The sequence below is a fragment of the Piliocolobus tephrosceles genome, chromosome 18 (assembly GCF_002776525.5).
Source record: "Piliocolobus tephrosceles isolate RC106 chromosome 18, ASM277652v3, whole genome shotgun sequence".
Taxonomy (NCBI): Eukaryota; Metazoa; Chordata; class Mammalia; order Primates; family Cercopithecidae; genus Piliocolobus; species Piliocolobus tephrosceles.
The window spans coordinates 19,889,024-19,910,257 of NC_045451.1; the positions used below are offsets into that span (position 1 = coordinate 19,889,024).

Consider the following 21,234-nt stretch of genomic DNA (forward strand, 5'->3'; position numbering starts at 1 on the left):
GGACTTGTATATTTGGGATATCAAGCGTCCTATACTTTGAGAGGTTTAAATTTCCAAAACAGTTGCTTTTCAGAAATGCTTTTTGAAGTCCCACTAAATCGCGTTCAAATCAGTGGAATATTTGCTCAAATAGTGTCGATGGCGGCTTGTTTTCTGTACTGTGAGCATCGAAAATTAGAGTCAAATATTTAAGGTCTGATTTAAAAATGGGATGAATAATACTAGATTGGGATAAATAACATGAAATGTGCAATTGGAAAATGTATTTGCCTCTAATGGCAGATAAAGGATATCTGGGAGGAGGCAGTAAAAGAAAGCAGTTGATGAGAAGTCATCAGAGTACAGACTGGTACCATCCACCCAACCATCTAGTGGTGAACTGCTTAATTTTTAAAACAACCATTTGCCTAGAACATTTTCTCTACTGTAGCCCTCTACCTTTGACATGCATTTTTCCTTCATTGTATTTATTTTTATTTTTATTTTTTGAGATGGAGTCTCACTCTGTCACCAGGACTGGAGTACGGTGGCACGCTCTCGGCTCACTACAATCTCCGCCTCCTGGGTTCAAGCAATTCTCCTGCCTCAGCCTCTCGAATAGCTGGGATTACAGGCACCTACCATCACACCTGGCTATTTTTTTGTATTTTTAGTAGAGATGGGGTTTCACCATGTTGGCCAGGCTGGTCTCGAACCCTTGACCTTGTGATTTACCCTCCTCGGCCTCCCAAAGTGCTGGGTATACAGATGTGAGCCACTGCGCCCGGCCCATTGTATTCTTGAGAGTCATTCCTTTGATGCAGTTGACTATTTTCACTGCAGCCCAGTATTCCATTGTGTGCAAATGTCTATGTTGATAGACATTTGGATTGTCCCTAGACATCTGTTTTCCTTTTATGACACTGCTGCTGTGAACCTTCTTACAGGTACCTCCTGGTATGGATGTGCAAGTTTTTCTAAAGGATGTCTCCAAGGAGGGACCTACACAGTCATGGAAGGCAATGTTCGAATTTGCTGGAGAACTATTTTTTCTAGTGGTAGTGTCAGTTTACACTCCTACTAACAATGGAAGAAGACTCCCGTTATTTCACCTTCTGCACAATTGGCACTGTGGTCATTTTTTGTCATGTGGGTATAAAATGGTATCTTTGGAGTTTTGATTTGCATTTCTCTGATTCTTAATGAGATTAAGAACATCTTTCTGAGTTAATGGACAATTTGCATTTCCTCTAGTGAAATGCCTTTTACGTATTTCTCAGATTGTTTTTATTTTATTGATTCATTGATTCTTTACAGATTTTAATACTAATATTTTGTCAGATTATGTGCTGCAGAAAGTTTATGGGTTTTTTTGATGAAAAGAATTTGAATTTTAATGTTATCGATTTTATCTGCCTTTTTCCTTCATGGCTTACACATTTTTTTCTTAATATCTACCTGCATTGCCTTCTAAAGTTTTATAGTTTTACCTTCTCCAATCCATGTAGAATTTTTTTATGTGAAGTATGAGATAGGAATCCAGCTGCATTTTTTCCCCTGATGGGAAGGCAGGGTCCAAGCCTCACTGATTTTAATGCTTTCAGTCCTCCACACCATCGAGCCTCACCGATTTTAATGCTTTCTGTCCTTCCATGCCATCACTCACTTTTCCATGTGTGCATGTTATCCATTTGGACTTTTGATTTTGTTCCATTCACCTGTTTGTCTATTTCTTTACCAGTATCAAACTATTTTGATTACTATATGTTTATGTATCTTTATCTGTTAGAAGGTGATCTCTACTTTGTTTTTCAGGAATATTTTGGTGGTTCTTGGACATTTACACTTTTACTTTTAACTTAGGTTCAGGGGTACACGTGCAGGTTTGTTTATATAGGTAAATCTTGTGTTATGGGGATTTGGTGTACAGATTATTTTATCACCCAGGTAATAAGAATAGTACCCAATAGGTAGTTTTTCAGTCCTCACCCTCCTCCCACCCTCCACCCTCAAGTAGGCCCCAGCGTCTGTTGTTCCCGTATTTGTGTCCATATGTATGTGATGTTTAGCTCCCACTTAGAGGGGAGAACATGTAATATTTGGTTTTCTGTCCCTTTGTTAGTTTGCTTTTAGCTCCATCTGTGTTGCAAAGGACATGATCTTTTTCTTTTTTTTCAGCTATGTAGTATTCCATGGTGTGTATACCACATATTTTTTAATCTGTTGTAATGTTGATGGGCATTTAGGTTGATTCCATGTATTTGCTATTGTGACTAGTACTGTGATGAACATATGTGTGCACGTGTTTTTATGGTAGAATGTTTTTTGTTTATTTGGGTATAGTAGTAATGGGATTGAGGGGTCAAATAGTAATTCTGCTTAAAGTTCTCTCAGAAATCACTAAATTGCTTTCCACAATGGCTGAACTAACTTGCATACCACTAGCAGTGTAGGAGTATCCCCTTTTCTCTGCAGCCTCACCAGCATCAGTTATTTCTTAATAGCCATTCTGACTGGTACGAGATGGTGTCTGCTTGTGGTTTTGATTTGCATTTCTCTGATCAGGGATATTGAGCATTTTTTCATATGCTTGTTGGCTGTGCATCAGTCTTCTTTTGAAAAGTGTCCATTCATGTCCTTTGCTCCACTTTTTAATGGGGTTGTTTGGTTTTTTGCTTGTGAATTTAAATTCCTTATAGATTCTGGATATTAGACTTTTGTCAGATACATAGTTTGTAAATATTTTCTCCCATGTTGTAAGTTGTCTGTTCTGTTGATAGCTGCTTTTGCTGTATAGAAGTTGTTTATTCTCCCTAATAGTTTAATTAGGTCCCATGTGTCAACTTTTGTTTCTTTTGCAATTGCTTTTGGCATCTTTCTTATGACATCTTTGCCAGTTCCTATGTCCAGAATGGTATTTATTAGGTTACTTCCAGAGTTTTTATAGTCTTAGGCATTATGTTTAAGTCTTTAATCCATCTTGAGTTGATTTTTGTATATGTGTAACGAAGGGGTCCAATTTCAGTCTTCTGCATATGGCTAGCCAGTTATTCCAGTACCATTTATTGAATAGGGAGTCCTTTCCCCATTGTTTGTTTTTGTTGACTTTGTTGAAGATCAGATGGTTGTAGGGGTATGGCATTATTTCAGGGCTCTCTGTTCTGTTCCGTCGGTCTGTGTATCTGTTTTGGTATCAGCACCAAGCTGTTTTGATTATTGTAACCTAATAGTTTGAAGTCAGGTAATGTGATACCTCCATCTCTCTTCTTTTTGCTTCGGATTGCCTTGGCTATTCAGACTCGTTCCATAATGAATTCTAAGATAGTTTTTTCTAGTTCTGCAAAGAATGTCATTGGTAGTTTCATAGGAATAGCATTGAATCTGTAAACTGCTTTGGGCAGTATGGCCATTTTCATGATACTGATTCTATCTGTGAGCATGGAATGTTTTTCCATCTGAGTCATCTCTGATTTCTTTGGTGTTTTGTAATTCTTTCTGGTTTTTCTTTTTCTTTTTTGAGACGGAATCTGGCTCTGTCGCCCAGGCTGGAGTACAGTGGCTGGATCTCAGCTCACTGCAAGCTCCGCCTCCCGGGTTTACGCCATTCTCCCGCCTCAGCCTCCCGAGTAGCTGGGACTACAGGCGCCCGCCACCTCGCCCGGCTAGTTTTTTGTATTTTTTAGTAGAGACGGGGTTTCACCGTGTTAGCCAGGATGGTCTCGATCTCCTGACCTCGTGATCCACCCGTCTCGGCCTCCCAAAGTGCTGGGATTACAGGCTTGAGCCACCGCGCCCAGCCTGTAATTCTTTCTATAGAAATCTTTCACCTCCCTGTTCAGCTATATTCCTAGATACTGTATTATTTTTGTGGCTGTTTTGAATGGGATTGCATTCTTTATTTGGCACTTTGGCTTGGATGTTGTTAGCATGTAGGAATGCTACTGATTTTCGTACATTGATTATTTTTTCTATCCTGAAACTTTGCTGAATTTATCAGATCAAAGAGCTTTTGGGCAGAGACTATAGGGGTTTCTGGGGATAAAATCATATCATCTGGAAACAGGGATAGTTTGATTACCTCTTTTAATATTTTGATGCCTTTTATTTCTTTCTCTTGCCTAACTTCTGGCCAGAACTTCCAGTACTAAGTTGAATAGGAGTGGTGAAAGAGGGCATCTTTGTCCTGTGCCAGTTTTCAAGGGGAACGCTTTCAGTTTTTGCCCATTCAGTATGATGTTGGCTATGGGTTTGTCATAGATGGCTCTTACTATTTTGCAGTATGTTCCTTCATTGCCTAATTTGTTGGGTTTTTAACATGAAGGAGCGTTGACTTTTATGAGAAGTCTCTTCTGCATCTATTGAGATAATCATATGGTTTTTGTCTTTATTTCTGTTTATGTGATGAATCACATTTCTTGATAAGCCTATGTTGAATCATCCTTGAATCCCAGGGATAAAACCTACTTGATCATGGTGCATTAGCTTTGTTTTTTATTTTTAAAGACAGGGTCTTGCTCTGTCACCTATGCTGGAGTGTGGGTTGTGATCAAGGCCCACTGCAGCCTTGAACTCCTGGGTTCAATCCATTCTCCCACCTCAGCCTCCACTCCTGGGACTGCAGGTGCACACCACCATGCCTGGCTTATTTTTGAATTTTTTTTAGAGACAAAGTTTTGCCATGTTGCTCATGCTGGTATCGAACTTCTGGGCCCAGGCAGACCTGTTGCTTTTGGATGCCATTTATCCTCTTAAATTTTACAATTAGTCAAGTTCTGCCAAAATAAGTTGCACCAAAAGTAATTGAATCTAAAGATTAAAATAAACCAGTTACTCTCAAATTAGATTTCTTATCTATGAACATAGTATAATTATCTAGTCTTAAAAATTCTTTAATCTTTTTATGAATTGTTCTTTCTTTTCTGTAAAAAGCATGTCTTTTGCTAGACTTACTCCAAAAACCTAATTTTAATATTATAAATGCTATCCTTTTAAAGTTGTATTTGTTTTTTCTTGAAGAGATATGTGAATGAATTTAAGATCTGGGCTATGTGTGTGTATGTTTTGGTAGCCTGTGATTGTGATAACTTGAAGATTGTATTGGGTTTCTACAAGAGCAATTATATCAACAGGTGAGTTTGTTTTTTCTAAGCTTTATATATTTTTCTTGTCTCATTAGTCTACTTGAAATCTGAGTGGTTCTCAAACTTCAAAGTGCATCAGAATCACTTGTAGAGGGCTTATTAAAACACAGGCTACTGAGCTTCACTCTGAGTTTCTGAATCAGTGGGTCTGGGGTAAAGCCAGAAAATGTGCATTCTCTAGTGATGTTCTCTAGTGATGCTGACGCTGCTGGTCCAGGACCACACTTCAACAACCGTTGCTCTAGTACACTGTGCAGTAGAATTGGTGAAAAAAAGTTGATCTCCTTATGTTGTGCTGATCTTGAAATGCTTTAGACATTTCACCACAAAGTTTATTTGCAAGCATGGTTTCTATGCGTGTGAAAGTTCTCTATTGGTTATAGAAGCATAAATCCATTCTTGCTGAGAGTGTGTTATTTTGAAATCACTGTCAAATTTTATTGATCACCGTTTCATTTTTTTGAGGTAACATGATTTTAAACAAACTCTGCATTCCTAACGTAAACCCATTTTGTTCGTGATGCCTTACCTTTATTATACATCATGAGAAACAGTTTTCCGATATTTTATATCTACGTTCCTAAAATTCTCCTGTAATTTTCTTTTCTCATGGTGTCTTTGGTTTTGTTATCCAGGTTATGCCAACCTCAAAGCTTGTTAAAAGTTGTTTCCTCTTTTTCTATTTTTTGAAAGGTTTTGGGTAAACTAGGATTATTTGTTCCTTGCATGCTTGGTTAGAGCATACCTAGGAAGTGCTCCAGGCCTAGTTTTTATGTTGTAAAAAGATTTTTAATTGAATTCACTTGACTGAATGGTTGCAGAAATATTCAGGTATTCCATATCCTCTTGAATTACTTTTATTAAGTTGTATTTTGTTAGGAATTTGTTCGTGTTCCCACAATTCTTAAATCACAGTTTAAAATTTTATAGGCATGAAATTCATTATATTTTAAATCGGTTGTGTCTGAAGTTATGCTCCAATTGCGATTCCTAATATTGTCGTCTTTTTGTTTCCTCATTAATCTCTCCAGAGGTTTGCCTGGTTTATTCCAAAGAACAAACTTTAATAAGTTGTTTTTTTCATTCCTTTGTACACCTTAGCTTTCTTCTACTTCTTTATCGGTAGGCTAATTTTGTTTTATCTGTCCTTCTGGGGTGGGTGGGTGGGTGGGTGGGTGTGTGGTGTGTTTCATGTTTGGATTGACTGAGATTTTAACACACCTCTTTGTAATTGATGGATAAATCAGACTATTAACATGTTTTATCACTTTTCTTGTTCTGTTGTGTTTCATTTTAGCAAAGCCTCTAATTTTAATTTCATTGGATCAAGAATTGTAACATCATTGAACCTTAAAACATGAGAGACTAATAGTGAAAGATATAGCACCAAGGATAGAAATACTAAAGATCATGAAAAATTAAGATCATGTTGTTTGTCATAAGACAAAGTGAACTTGATTTGTGATTGTTTGTATAAATTCCAAATGTACCGCTGGGATTCAACCTTTTGAATTACGTGTTCAGATTATTTACATAACCTCCATTCTTGATATTTTCTTTAAGGTAATGCATTGGGAGAACTCTAATTACAGTTCTAGCATTTGCTGAAAATTCTGCTTCAAAAACTTGTAGACTTTTACCTGGAGGAATTTTTACACAAACCTCAATAGAATATTAGAAGTCACATCAAAGATTAATGATAATTATTTGCATTGAAAGCCACTATCAAGGTAATCACTGCTTTCCAATGTAAATGCTATTGTCATCCAGTATTTTAATTCTATCTTACTCTCCTTCCACAAGTTAGATACTATGGTTAATTTTACAGTCAGTATCTGTTTAGTGGTATCCACATATAAACAGATTCTCTTTTGTTCACTATTCCCTCTATCTTGAATCTTTTATATTGGATAATATTCTTTCTGTCCAAAGTATGTTTTGAAGACTTTCCTTTAGTGTGAGGATCTGTTGGTAAACGTTCTGTTTTGTTTCTCTATAAATGTTGGTTTTACTGCATTCTTGAAAGAGACCTCTCATTTCTTGGAATATTAAATGTGTGGTAAGTCTTGCTCTGTCTAGGTTTCCTTTGTGTTTGTGACTTTTGACTGTAAGTCGTTGTCCCTGGATCTTTATGTGTGAATTCCTTGGAATTCTGAAGGCCTTGGAAAAAAGTTGTTTTCTTCAGAGAATTTCTGATCTCATCTCCAGATGCCTAGATCTGGGACAACTTCAAAATGTATTGCTGTGTGCATTTCACACAGACCTATTTGAGGCAGGTCTATGGTTAAAAGTGTTTCCCTCTTATCTAGGTAGTGCCAAGATATAAATGACTCTTTATCCTAAATGCTTTTTACCTTTTTGCCTCAATGTCTATTTTGTCTTGTTTGAATATAGCTATTTTTCCTCTTCCACCCCTCTCCTCTGTGTCTGTGCTCTATATTTTAGATATGCCTTATGTAAGGAGTTCAGAGCTAGAGCTTTGTTTTTTGTTTTTTGTTTTTTGTTTTTTTAGCGACAGAGTCTCACTGTGTCGCCCAGGCTGGAGTGCGGTGGCATGATCATGGCCTTCTGAGTAGCTGGGACTACAGGGGCCCACCAGCTAATATATATATATATATTTTTTTTTTTTGTAGAGACAGTCTAGTCATGTTACCCAGGCTTGTCTTGAACTCCTGGGGTCAAGCTGTCATTCCCACCTCAGCCTCGTAAAGTGCTGGGATTACAGGCATGAGCTATCACATGCAGCTTAGAATTTGGTTTTTAAAATCTAATCTCTTTTCTAAAACTCTGTTGCCATTTCTGATCGATTATTTCTGCCATGTCATTTTGTGCTTTTTCTTTTTTTATGCAGCTGCTGCCTTTATTTTACTTTCCTATCTTGCTTTTTTTTAAATCTAAAAATATTCTTCCTCTACAGTTTTTGGAAATTAGACATTCCATTTCCAGATATTAGTGGGTTACTCTTAGGTGAACAATCAGTTTCATGTCTATTGTTCACAAATACCCTTTTCTCTTCCTGAATAATACAGTACTTTATTAGAATATTTTAATTTTGATCATCGTCATCCCTTTCCATTCTATCTGTGATTTTTGATCAGTATTTTGGATATATCTTTATTCCAATTCCCAGAAATTAGATTTTTTTAAATTACTGGTTTTCTAGTTGGTTTTTAAAACATTTCTCCACATTTATCAGTTTGCTTGTTTTTCCTTATTTCATCTCAGTTTTCCCTTTGAGATAATTATCCTTTCTGATGAAATACATCCTTTAGCAAGTCCTATGGTGATATACTGTTTGTACTTTACTTTCTCTTTTTGTTTGCTAAAAATACTATTTTGCTTAATTTCTTGAATGTCAGTTTAGCCATATCCACAATGCTAGATTAATAGGATTTCCCATCAATACTTTGAAGCTATGATTTCATTGTCATCTGGCCTCCATTTGTAGCTGCAAAAGTCTAATATCAAAATGTCATTGTTTTGAAGTAATCTATCTCTTCTCTGCCTTTAAAGTGGCTTTGCTGTCTCTACTTTTTACTCTGCCTGTATCTAGGTTCCTTCTTTCCCCAGTTAGAATTTCTTGTGCTCTCAGAATCTGAAGATGTTTGTTTTTCATCAATTCTGGAGAACTCTCAGCTGTTATCTCTTCACCTACGGCCTGTTTCTTCTTTCTTTTGGGTTTCTAATTAGACATATGTTCAACCTTCTTGTTCCATCTCCCTGTCTCTTAATCCCTCTTTCATTTTCTTCCTCTTCGTGCTATGTACTGGGATGTTTCCTCAAGTAGGTAATTCATTCTTTAACTGTGGTGACTCTATCTGACCTATTTGAGTGGTTAGTATCAGTGATTATATATTTTGCATGTGTAAAAATTGCTTCTTTTTCAAATCTTCCTGGTCATGTAACTCTTGTTCCTCACTCATGTTTTAGTTTCATTATTTAAATAAATGATGCTTCTAATTTATTTTATACTCTGCATTTGAAGATGCCAATCTGAAGTCCTTGGGTATGCTAATTCTCTCTTTTGCTATTTCTTGTTTTTACCAACTCTAGCTCAGAGTTTTGCTCTCTTCAGTATTTTTCACTTTTTATTGGGAACCCACATTTAACCACCATAATCTGTGGCAGTCCAAAAGTCCCTGGCTTAAGAGCAGGCCTCCACAGGACACTTGTTTGCTTCTGCCAGAAACCTGGAAGTGCCTTCAAATTGAGACCACTTTTGGTTAATGTTGTAGCTTTAGGGATCACAGGTCATGGATTCAGTCTAAACGCAATCCCTGAAGCTGTGTGGACACAGATCTATGATGATAGATTCACAGTGGGGAGGCCTTTTCCCTCTCAACAGCTAAGGCCCAAATGAGTAAGTTTCCCTGCTGCTTCCCCTTGCAGAGCTTTTTTGTTTTGTTTTGTGTTTGTGGTTTTTAAAAGCCATTGTTTCATTAAGAGTATAGCCCTTTGAGGGCCTCATTTCCATTTTGCAAAATGATTATACTTCAGTTTGAGTTTTAGCTTATCACATTTATTTCAGATTTTTCCCTCCAGTTGGATTCAGGTCTCTAGTATGTTTTGGCTGTTGAGACCCCAGTTTCTGAGAAGTCCTTCACTTCTTTCTCACATTTAATGCAGTTCCTACAGTTTTGTAGGTAGATCTGCCAGACCTGTCTTAGTTCCCATATTGGCCATGTCTACCTTGGGGTCACACATAGGTATCCATAACTTGATAAACATTTTCGTATGTTAAGTCAAGATATCACCTTTGTTTTGGAGTTTATGCAATTACAAAATCTGTCACTTATGTTTGGATCCCATGCTGAGTGGAATGTTGATACCATAAGATAATTCTAATACTTCAGCATAAAATTTTATGCATAGGTTTTATTTTTAAAAAAAAAACCTAAATTATAGATGAGTGTGTGTATTTAATTTAGGAAGAAGCAGCCTGTCTTTGAATGGATTGGTTTCATTCTGTTGGCTATTTGACCTTCTTAACAATGTAGACAGTTCTCTCAATGTTTTGCCTCTAGGGTCATTGCTGGCTGAGTATCCTTTATTAACTGCATGAGGGATCCAGAGGAGCCTGGAAACACGGCTTAATGAAATGTACAGATGATGATAGAGGAAGGCCATATTCTATTCTCAGCATGGGCCCGAGTGCAACAGCAAGAGGAAGAACTAATGCTCTCGGCAATAAATAATGAAACAATATGCCTGAATTCGGACCAGAGAAAACTAATGTGCCCCTGGAAAAATGATCTGCAGTGATTCTCAGAGCGGTGATCTTGGAGGGAGAACTAGACCAGAGAGGAAGTGTAGGAGCTGGAAATGGAGAATTATACTATTGTTATTTTCAGTTAGTTGGTCGCAAGCTTAGCAGCGTAAGAATAAGGAAGTTTTAGTCTTTCTTGTTAATTAAAAAATATCATCCTTGTGTAATTGCATAAATAGTTGTGTGGTGCTTCACTGCTTCAAACCTGCTTTTTACATTCATCACCACAGCTTATTTTACAAGACATTGTCCCTGTGAGCTCCCAAAGTGTGAGTTATTGAGAGCTGTGCCCAGGGAAGGAGGAGGAGGCTGTTTGGATTGTCCCCTCTTACTAATTAAATCACTTAAGCATGGAATGCTTAAAGGCAGTTTTAAAAACATTAGTCTCAGAAGGTAATGCCTGACTTGTCCTTTGCGGTCCTGCCCTTGGTCCACTCTCCTATGCCCTTCTGCTTTAGAAGATCATTCCTGGCCAGGCACGATGACTCACACCTGTAATCCCAGCACTTTGAGAGACAAAGGAGGGTGGATTACCTGAGGTCAGGAGTTCAAGACCAGCCTGGCCAATCTGGTGAAACCCCGTCTCTATAAATAAATAAATAAAATTAGCCAGGTGTGGTGGTGTGCACCTGTAATCCCAGCTACTCAGGAGGCTGAGGCAGGAGAATAACTTGAACCTGGGAGGTTGGAGGTTGCGGTGAGCCGAGATCATGCCACTGCACTCCAGCCTGGGCCATAGAGTAAGACTCCGTCTCAAAAAACACAAAAACAAAACAAAACAAAAACTTAAAGGCCGGGCACAGTGGCTCACGCCTGTAAATCCCACCATTTTGGGAAGCCGAGGCAGGTGGGTGACCTGAGGCCAGGAGTTCGAGACCAGCTGGCCAACATGGTGAAACCCCATCTGTACTAAAAATACAAAAATTAGCCAGGCATGGTGGCGGATGCCTATAATCCCAGCTACTTGGGAGGCTGAGGCACGAGAATCACTTGAACCCGGGAGGCAGAGAGGCTGCAGCGAGCCACTGCACTCCAGCCTGGGCAATAGAGCGAGACTCAGTCTCAAAAAAAAACAGATTGTTCCCAATTGTCAGGTCCCAGCCCAGAATGTCTGCCTACAAATGAGCCCTTCCTTGGCTGCTCAGCCCTCAGTGCCCTCGTGATCCTGAAGCCGTTGTGCCATTTTGGGGGGCCTTGGTTTCCTCGTCAGTGGAGCTTGGGAGGACTCCAACACTGAGACTGTGGAGATCCCTACAGCCCTTTCTGCCTAGAGCAGAAAATTCAGTGCTTAGTTATTTGTTCTCTTGTTTTGACCTTAAAGCTTTTGCAGGTTGGTCTTGGCTTCTCAGCAGTATTTTAATTCTTAATGACATCTGTGTTGGATTTTGTGGACACAGGACACAGCAGCCCAGTGCTAAATACAGAGTAGATACTAAATGGAATTGTGACTGTTCTAGGTTTTTGGCATCTTACATTTCCTATGATCTTCTTACTGTAAGATGCCATCCAAACCACCAGGACTTCACTTTTAAGGGTCCTAATTCTAGTCAGTTTGTGAGACCCCAAATTTCTACCTCTCTGATGCAGAGCTGCCACCTAGTGGGAAAAGGTGGCAACTCTAAGCTATTTAGTGCCCAGTGCTCCTTAAACTGGTGTTATTTGGTTTAATTCAAGAGGCCAAGAGGTAGGCATTTTGGAGTGAGTTGCAGCAAAGTGTCTTGAACCATGCTGCTCTCACATAGTCCAGTAGGCTACAACCTGCATGGTGTGATTTGCAGGTAGCTGATCTGGGCTCTACTGCTCAGAGATCCTTATTTCAATGGCCTTTGACATCCAGCATTAGAGGCTCATTCCATAAGTGCCTTTTAATCTTTTGGAGTGTTTCCATTGATCCCAATACTATGTTGTCCTCTCTCATTATTTCCTGGATTCAAGTCAGGGCTCTATGTAGCAAGTGAAAGAAACCCAACTCAGACTTGTTTACAGCCAACAAAGGAAGTTTATTGGCTTATGTAACTGCAAATCCTAGGGGTAGGCTGGCTTCAGGCAGCCTGAAACCCTATCATCAGGATTCAGCCTCTTTCCCTTGGTTCTGCTAATGAAATTACTTTCTGGTGCTCCCCTCTCGCTATCCTTTATGGCTTTTTTTTTCTCCAGGTTATAGAAAAGTACTGGAATTTACTCTTGTTGAGCTACATATCAATCTTTGAACAACTGCCATGGTGAGAGTGGGCAAGTAAGTTGTATTCTGGTTGGCCACATCTGCGTCATGGGACCACCTGAATCACATAAGATGACAGGAAAAGTTGTTGTTCCCCAAGAGAAAATGGAAGTACCATTTCCAAAATGAAGCTTGGATGCTAGGCAAGCTTAAAGAACAGATATATATGACCTTGGCCATTGTATATGTTTACTCATTGCAGGCAATGTGCCATTTCCTTTGATATCTGCCAGTATTTGCACATTGCTAGATATCTAAACGGGCTTAATTAATGGCTGATTGATGGAGTTGATGGGTAGGGAGGCCAGTGAGCACCTGAATCCCACTGGGTACAAAATCAAAGATACATTGTGTGAGTAATCTAAGAACAACCCTGTGATGGTTTTAAAACATGAACATGCAGCCTTGTTCATTGGGACCCTTGATCTTGGAGCCTAGATCCACCACTTAGGAGGTTCAACCTGAGAACATCATGCTGGAGAGATCACACTTACGTGTTGTGGTGGACATTCCCAGTTCAGCTTTCTAGCCATCCTTGCAAAGATACCAGACATGAGAATGCTGGCTTGCATCCTCCAGCCCAGCCCATCTGCCAGGTAAGTGACACAATGGGACCTTTGATGCCATACCCAAACAGAAGATCCTTCCAGCTGAGCCCTGCCCAAATTCCTGACCCACAAAAGCGTCAGATATAATGGTGGTTGTCCTAAGCCACTACATTTTAGGGTAGTGTGTTATCCAGTAATAACTGGAGCAAATTGCCAGTGCTTCAACACTGTAATGAGAAAGTAAAGACCAAATACATTTCTAATTACCTTGACTATGATCTCAACACAAATGTGTTATAAAAAGAGCTGTTTATGAAGGAAGATTAAATTACTTTTTTTTTTTTTTTGCCCAAAAGGCTTTCAAATAATAAATGTATTTTCCTCCTCCCGGCAGTTTGTTGGCAAGCTGCCCCCTTTAATCTCAGAGCCTAACGCAGCATGAGCATGAGGCAGAAGCCAAGGTCTTGCCTGCTTGTCACAGCTTTGCCGCACGTGGTGGCTGGTTTACTGGTCCCCAGGGGGCCTGGAGAACTCCTGTTTCCTTATACAGCTGGATCTTGGCGAGCCAGTAGAGTGTGTTCTGTCAGTGGTATTGCAAAATAGAAAGTAGGCTTCTTTTCTGGAAACTTTCTTTTCCCTGCAGACTGTAGTGTGTCCCTGTAGTATGTCCATTCTTCAGAGCCTTGCTAATAAACGGGCAGGCAGAGAGCTGGGATGAAGTTTGATGGGCCTAAATCTTGGTATACACATCCTCCATGGGCCCTCCTGGCTCGCCTGCTACCTCCCCGCGACAAGCTGTTGAGAACCTCCAGGCACATGTGCCTGTCTGTTTGATAACCCACCATCTTCTCAGGAAACTGTCTCTCAGCCAGGGCTCTCAGAGACCACTCGAGAGTACTAGGCTGTTTTCTATTCCTGACTTCTCCATTAGCAAAAAGCAAGTGACTTCTTGATGGAAAGTATGTCTTGAGATGATATAACTTCCCGTTACCCCTCCTTTCTTAATCATGTATTCATGGAACTCACTCTGTGGTGGGCAGTGTTTTAGATCCTGGGAACATATTCATGAACAAAACAGACAAAAGTCCAGTGGTTGAGGAACTTACTGTCTAAAGGAGAAAGGGAGAGAGGCACATAAACAGCACACTCAGTTGAACATACTATGTGTTAGGAAGATGAAATGAAAATGAAGTGAAAAACAGCAGGATTGGAAATGGCTGGGAAGGGGAGTTGTAGTGACAGTGTCTTCTGAGGGGGTCTCCTTGAAGGGAGTCAGTTCATGATACCTGGGGGAAGATGATTCTGGGAAGAAGAAATTAGCAGTGCAGTGGTCTTTAGTTAGTAGCAGGGAAGAAGCCTGAGACTCACTGAGTGTCATGAGTAGATGAGGTCAGTGGGGTTTATGAGCCATTGTAGGCACCTCTTACTCCAAGAGGCATAGGAGCCCTTGGAGAGTTTGAAAAGAGGAGTGACAGGATCTCATGTATGTCCCAGACTACCCTGGCTGCTGGCTGTGCAAAATCCTAGGGGAAAGGGGCATAAATGGGATCCCTTAGGCAGCTGCAGCAGTGATAATGGTGACAGGGTGCTGGCTGGGCTCACAGAGGTAGCAAAGGAGAGGTGAGAAATGGTTGGATTTTTAGTGTTTTAAAAGTAGCACTACTAGGACTTGCTAATTTGGGGTGAGGACAGAAGTCAAGGATGGCTGAGTTTTTGGTTGTAGCTACACAGGTCAGGTGGCCTAGAAAGCAGAGTTGGGGAGCTCAGTAGTTCAGCGTGGGTCTTGTTCCACTTGAGAGGAAGGACTGGCACTCGGACATACAGGTCTGGGGCCTGGGGTGAGGACCTGACTTGAATGAAGAAGCCCTTTCCCAAGGCTACTTGGTTGTCTCAGGTTAGATTAGAAGGCCTGATCCTAGGTTTCAGAACGTGTTCTATCCTGTTGTATCTTACGACTCCCGTCCATCCCACGAAGCCATGGACATTGCAGTGGTGACAGGAAATGTCCGTGACAACCCTGTTGGTCTGGGGCATGAATTGGACTGTTGACAGGATCAGGTAAAGAGCTGCCATCTTTAGGCTGGAAGAGCATTAAGATAGATTTTTTCTATCACCTCATGTCTCTTGGAGTAGAGGCAATAAGACTGGAAGAAAAAAGTTAGGAAAAATACCATTTTGTCCCAAGAGAATCCAATATAAGAAAAAACATATTCTCCTTATTCTTAATTTGTAATGAAAAATAGTAACTTCCACTTAGTGAATCCTTGTAATCCTTAGTAATATTTACTAATTAAAAATAAACAATATCCAAAAAGATGGAAGTCTGAATCTGGATTTCTTTTTTTTTTTTTTTTTTTTCCTGAGACGGAGTCTTGCTCTGCCACCCAGGCTGGAGTGCAGTGGCCGGTTCTCAGCTCACTGCAAGCTCCGCCTCCCGGGTTTACGCCATTCTCCTGCCTCAGCCTCCCGAGTAGCTGGGACTACAGGCGCCCGCCTCGTCGCCCGGCTATTTTTTTGTATTTTTTAGTAGAGACAGGGTTTCATCGTATTAGCCAGGATGGTCTCGATCACCTGACCTCGTGATCCGCCCGTCTCGGCCTCCCAAAGTGCTGGGATTACAGGCTTGAGCCACCGCGCCCGGCCTTGGATTTCTTTTTCAAGACTGGACATCACTCTGTTGTCCAGGCTGGAGTGCAGTGGCGCGATCAAAATTCACCGCCGCCTCCGCTTACCCCCAGGCTCAGGTGATTCTCCCGCCTCAGCCTCCTGAGTAGCTGCGACTACAGGCATGCACCACCACACCCAGATAATTTTTTGTATTTTTTGTAGAGACGGAGTCTCATTATGTTGCCCAGGCTGGTCTTGAACTCTTGGGCTCAAGTGATCTGCCCGCCTTGGCCTCACAAAGTACCGGGATTGTGGGCGTGAGCCACTGTACCTGGCAGGATCTGGCACTTAAAAATCCACTTTGAGTATGGTTTTCAGTATGCCTGCATCAGCTTCCTAGGTTAAGGCAACAAATTGTGTCTTAAAACAACGGAAATGTATCCTTATAGTTCTGAAGGTCAGAAGACAGAATAAAAGTGTCTGTGGGGCCAAGTTTCCTCTGAAGGTACTAGGGGAGCATATCCTTACTGCTTCCAGCGTCTGGGGATTGCTGACAAGCCTTCACCTTCCTTGACTTGCAGCTGCTCATTCTAGTCTCTGCCTCTTCTGTCACGTGGCCACCTTTCTGGGTTTCTGTGTGTGTCCAGATTTCCTCCTTATGACACCATTCATTGAATTAGGGCCCACTCTAATCCAGTGTGACCTCATCTTAACTTGACAGCATCTGCAGAGACCATATTTCCAAATAAGAAATAACACCCTATTTCTCCAGTACCAGGAAATAGGACTTGGATATGTCTTTTTGGGGGACACAGTATTATCTACTCTGATACTGAAAGAATAGAATGAGATGGAAAAGGTGGTATAAACTAAGGAAATATACTGCTTTAGCAAAACAACTCAGGTAAAATCGTTTTAGTAATGTATTTCATATTTCTTCCTCCTTTTGTAAACATTTAGACTACATTACCTAAGTTTTATCTTCTAATTTTTGACATTTCACATGAGATTGTATTCTGTATAATTATTCAGAATAGGGGCAATACGGTGCATATGTTACTAGGAAACTGAGCAGGATTAATATGAGAGGGAGTGACTGAAATTTGCAGTATCCTCACAGGATACCCCATGAATTGCTGAACTGATGAATGATGGATTGTTTTGTATTTTTATGAAATGAAGACTATTCAAAAGAATAGTGATGAGGGAAATTGAGCTCTAGAACAGGATGATCAACTAGATCAACATGAACTAGTTGAGATCTAGAACAGGATGGACACATGATCCCAAGACCATGGACAGAGTTGGGAAGCCTGTGGAGAGGCTGAAGATACGGTGACTAAGAGCACAGGTTCAGGACCAGGATAGTCCAAACCCAGGCTCTGCTGTGGAACCAAGGACTCAACCCGTAACCCCTCCAGGCCTTCATTTTCCTGTCTGTAGAAAGGGAACACTGTTCTTATCTCACAGGGCTTTTTGAGGCTGTGATGAGTAAATTCCCATAGAGGTGGCATAGCATAGTGGATGAGAATGGATTCTGGATTCAGATAGTCACAAGGCCAGTCTTATCCTTACCACTTGCTAGCTTTATGGCCTTGGGCCAGGTGATGAGCCTCTCTGGGCCTCCACTGCTTCCTCTGTAAAATAAGGATGATGCTAATACTTGTTAAGATTAAATGAGTTAAATGAGCTAACACTTGGGAAATTCTTAGAGCAGCGCCTGGCATAGAGTAAGTGGTATTTGAGTATTTTCCATATTGAAGCGTGCAATCACTGCCAGGGCTACATAAGCCTGATAAGTGTTCATTGCTCCTGTCATGTTGATAATCTCACCCTCCTGCCCCTGAAAATACCCCCACGTCAGCTGCCTTTTCCACCTTTATCTGGATACCGAAAAATGCACGTGAAGGGACATTTTACCTTAAGGAAAAGCTTGGACTTTGAAAACAGATGCATTGCAGGGTGGTTTACTTTACCAAAGGACTTACTGTGGGGTTCCATAAATAAACGAGCACTATAAGGTGGAACTTCATTTACAAAACGAATTCCTTCTTTTCAGGAACATTTTGTTTAAAGTGGAGTAGATGCTAGGATTGGGCAAATCAAGTGCCCTCTGTTTGTCCATCATAGATCTTGGACTATCCATTTCTGCGTTTTGATGCGTGTCTATGTAGCATTTTTAGCCCCCAGGGTTTTCTTATGTTACTGTCTTAGTCTGTTCGTGCTACTATAACAAAATACTTGAGACTGGGTAATTCTAAAATACAGTAAAAGAAATTTATTTTCTCACAGCTCTGGAGCCCGGGAATCCCAAGATAAAGGTGAAGGCAGGTGCGGTGTCTGAGAGCCTGTTCCTCATAGGCTGGGTAGGTGTCCTCACATGGGCTCTTTTACAAGGTACTAATCATTCATGATGACTTAATCACCACCCCAAAGACCCCACCCCTCAGTACCAACACAATGGAGATCAAGTTTCCACACGTAAGTTTTGGGGGACACTCAGACCATGGCAGTCACCTAGGTGTGATCATGATTGATTTTAGAGCTACAGAATGTAAGAATTGGCGAGTCCCTGAGAGATTCCCATCTCCCTCCCAGCTGCTGGTTCTGCATCCAAGAATGTTGGTTCAGACAGTGAGAAGGTGGTTCCCCTTTTCAGAACAAATTCAGTCTCCTTGATTGTATTTTAAAGGTCTCAGTTTGGTGCTTGCTTTTAATTTTTCTCTAATACAGCTTCCTTTCAAATAAGATGGTGAATTTCTAGAAGTCCCTGCAGGCATCAGTATATGGCTACAGTTTTTTTTTTTTTTTTTTTGAGACGGAGTCTGGCTCTGTAGCCCCACCTGGAATGCAGTGGAGTGATCTCAGCTCACTGCAAGCTCTGCCTCCGGGGTTCATGCCATTCTCCTACCACAGCCTCCCGAGTAGCTGGGACTACAGGCACCCGCCACCATGCCCGGCTAATTTTTTTTATTTCTAGTAGAGATAGGGTTTCACTGTGTTAGCCAGGATGGTCTCCATCTCCTGACCTTGTGATCCACCTGCCTCGGCCTCCCAAAGTGCTGGGATTACAGGCGTGAGCCACCGTGCCCAGCCTATGGCTACAATTTTTATACCACTATGTTGACCTTACCTTGTGTTTATAGCAGGGGATTTTGGTTTCCATTTGTTACTGTGGTGGTCAAACTTGGTAGCATATTAGAAACCCCTGAGAAGCTTTTAAAGCCATTAGTGCCTTGGGGTTCCCATCCTCCAGAGAGTCAGCTGTGTGAATTTTAACTGCCCAGGTGATACTATTGCATAGCTATGTGTAAGTATATCAACTTGTAAACATGACTGATACTTTATCCATGCTAATGTTTGCTGTTTTTAAGGTTAGTGAGTTATATTTAAGAAAACCCAAAGAAATAGCCCAAGTGGTTACAGGGATAACTGAGGTTTGGTAAACACTGAAGCTGGGGAGGTAGAATCACCTTACCTAGCCAGTGTCACCAAAGTGGCTGGTGACAAGAGTGTCTGTGAGCTCATCCAAGGCTCTCTTTTGTTTTTGTTTTTGCTATGTGAAGTTTCTCACCCTTGAAACAACTGCACTTGTACTTACAGGAAGCTGAGACTCCCTTTGGACCTAGTCATCCTGTTTTGTGGCCACCACCGTCATAGCAATATTTAAAAACTCCATTGGGCCTTCTGCGTCAGTGGCAGGAAGCCTAACTCTATTTTGCTGTCTTAGTCCCTGGAGTATATTGAGGCTGCGATGTTCACCAGATCTTGGTAGTTCCAACAATCACACATACATTTAAAGAATTTTAAAAGACATAAATCTATAGCATGTATCAGTACTGATGCCCACATTCTCTCTCCCCTGCCCCCCAGCTATCCCTTCAATTGCAACTCTAACATGCCCTTGCATTTGCAGCAGAGTCCCAAACATACTGTCAGAACCTTGGAATGGTTATATCACAGGCCAAGAGAATTTGAGGCTAAATTGTGAAGGTCTAGCCAATGAGAATGAAACATCAATAGTGTTTCCTTCCAGCCTTGTGGCCTTGCAGCAGAGAACGAGGGCAGCTAGAGTTGAAAAGCACTTCTATACCAGAAGCTCCACAAATCGGGCAGGCAGCTAGTTATCTTCTTAAATTGCATTTCTGGTGACCTCAGCCGTGGCCCAGGCAGACCACCCTCCTTTTCATACAGAAAGGTAATTCCGCTACTAAGTTCAGTTACTCTCATATTGTTTGGAACAGGTTACTCCTAGTGGTCTTGTGGTTTGGGTGTTTGCACCAGGGAACATGTTTAATAAAAACCACACAATTCATTTTGACAGCCTTGGCCCATCTCTCCCAAAGTGAAGAGCTGCTCGTGACTTGCTTTTTCTATTTTCAGCTTGTGTTTTTTTATTGCAAAATCAGGCATTCCTTTGAATTAATGTGTGTCCTTGAAAACAAAGCAGCCGTGTTTCCAATAGTGCAGACTCTCCCCTCTCTGTTGCTGGTAGATGCGCTTAATGGTAAATAATTTACAAACGAAACTTTCTCCCCTCAGCCCCCTGCCCTCCAACCCCCTGCTTTTGTGTTGATCTGTAGCAAGGGTCTCCTAGCACATACAGGATAAGACTTGTGAGAGTTTGAAACAAACTCACAGCCGTTGATTATTACCTGGGCGTGTGGGCGTATGCATTATGTGAACGTGTTCCTTCAGAGTAATTACCCAGGAAGACATCCTATCCTTGTGCAGACTTTGCTCAGTAAGAGGCAGGTGACCAAGTGCAAACAGCGCAGTGGGTGGGTTTGAAAAGAAGCTGCTTTGAATGTTTACTCAGCCATCTGACAATTCGGTGTCTTGGACAAGTGCCCTGACCACATGCCATGCCTCAGTTCCCTCTTGTACAATGGGAGACCAGGATAGAGCAGACCTGATGATTCAAGGGAGGAGAAATGTTTCTGAAGGGCCCAAGAGAGAACAGAATGGCAGCTGTCAACCAACAGCAGAAGCAGTAACCAGTGAAATCAGGGAGCTTGACTCATCCTTAATTCCTACATTTTTTTAAAAAAAGATAGTTTTTAGAGCAGTTTTAGATTTACAGCAAAATTGGAAGGAATAGTGATTTCCCATATATTCCCAAGTCCACACGCATAGATATTCCCCCCTCACTACCAACATTCTGTGCCCCTTTCCAGAGTGGTGCATTTATTACAATCAGTGAACCTAAAATGACACATCATTATGACCCAAAGTCCATAGTTCACGTTAGTTTTCACTCTTGTCACTGTATGTTCTGTGGGTTTAGATAAATGTATCATAACAGGTATTTTCCATCATAGTATCATCCACAGTGTTTCCTCTGTCCGAAAAATTTTCTGTGTTCCTACTTATCCCTCCCTCTCCCCCACCAGACCCTGGCATCTGCTGACTTTTTTTTTCTTTCCTTCCTTCCTTCCTTCCTTCCTTCCTTCCTTCCTTCCTTCCTTCCTT

General features: G+C 41.0%; 1 protein-coding gene across 1 annotated transcript in view; it reads left to right on the forward strand.

Annotated features, from left to right (window-relative positions):
- CCBE1 (collagen and calcium binding EGF domains 1) overlaps positions 1-21,234 on the forward strand; it is a 258,017-nt gene that overhangs the window by 55,017 nt on the left and 181,766 nt on the right. The window lies entirely within an intron of this gene.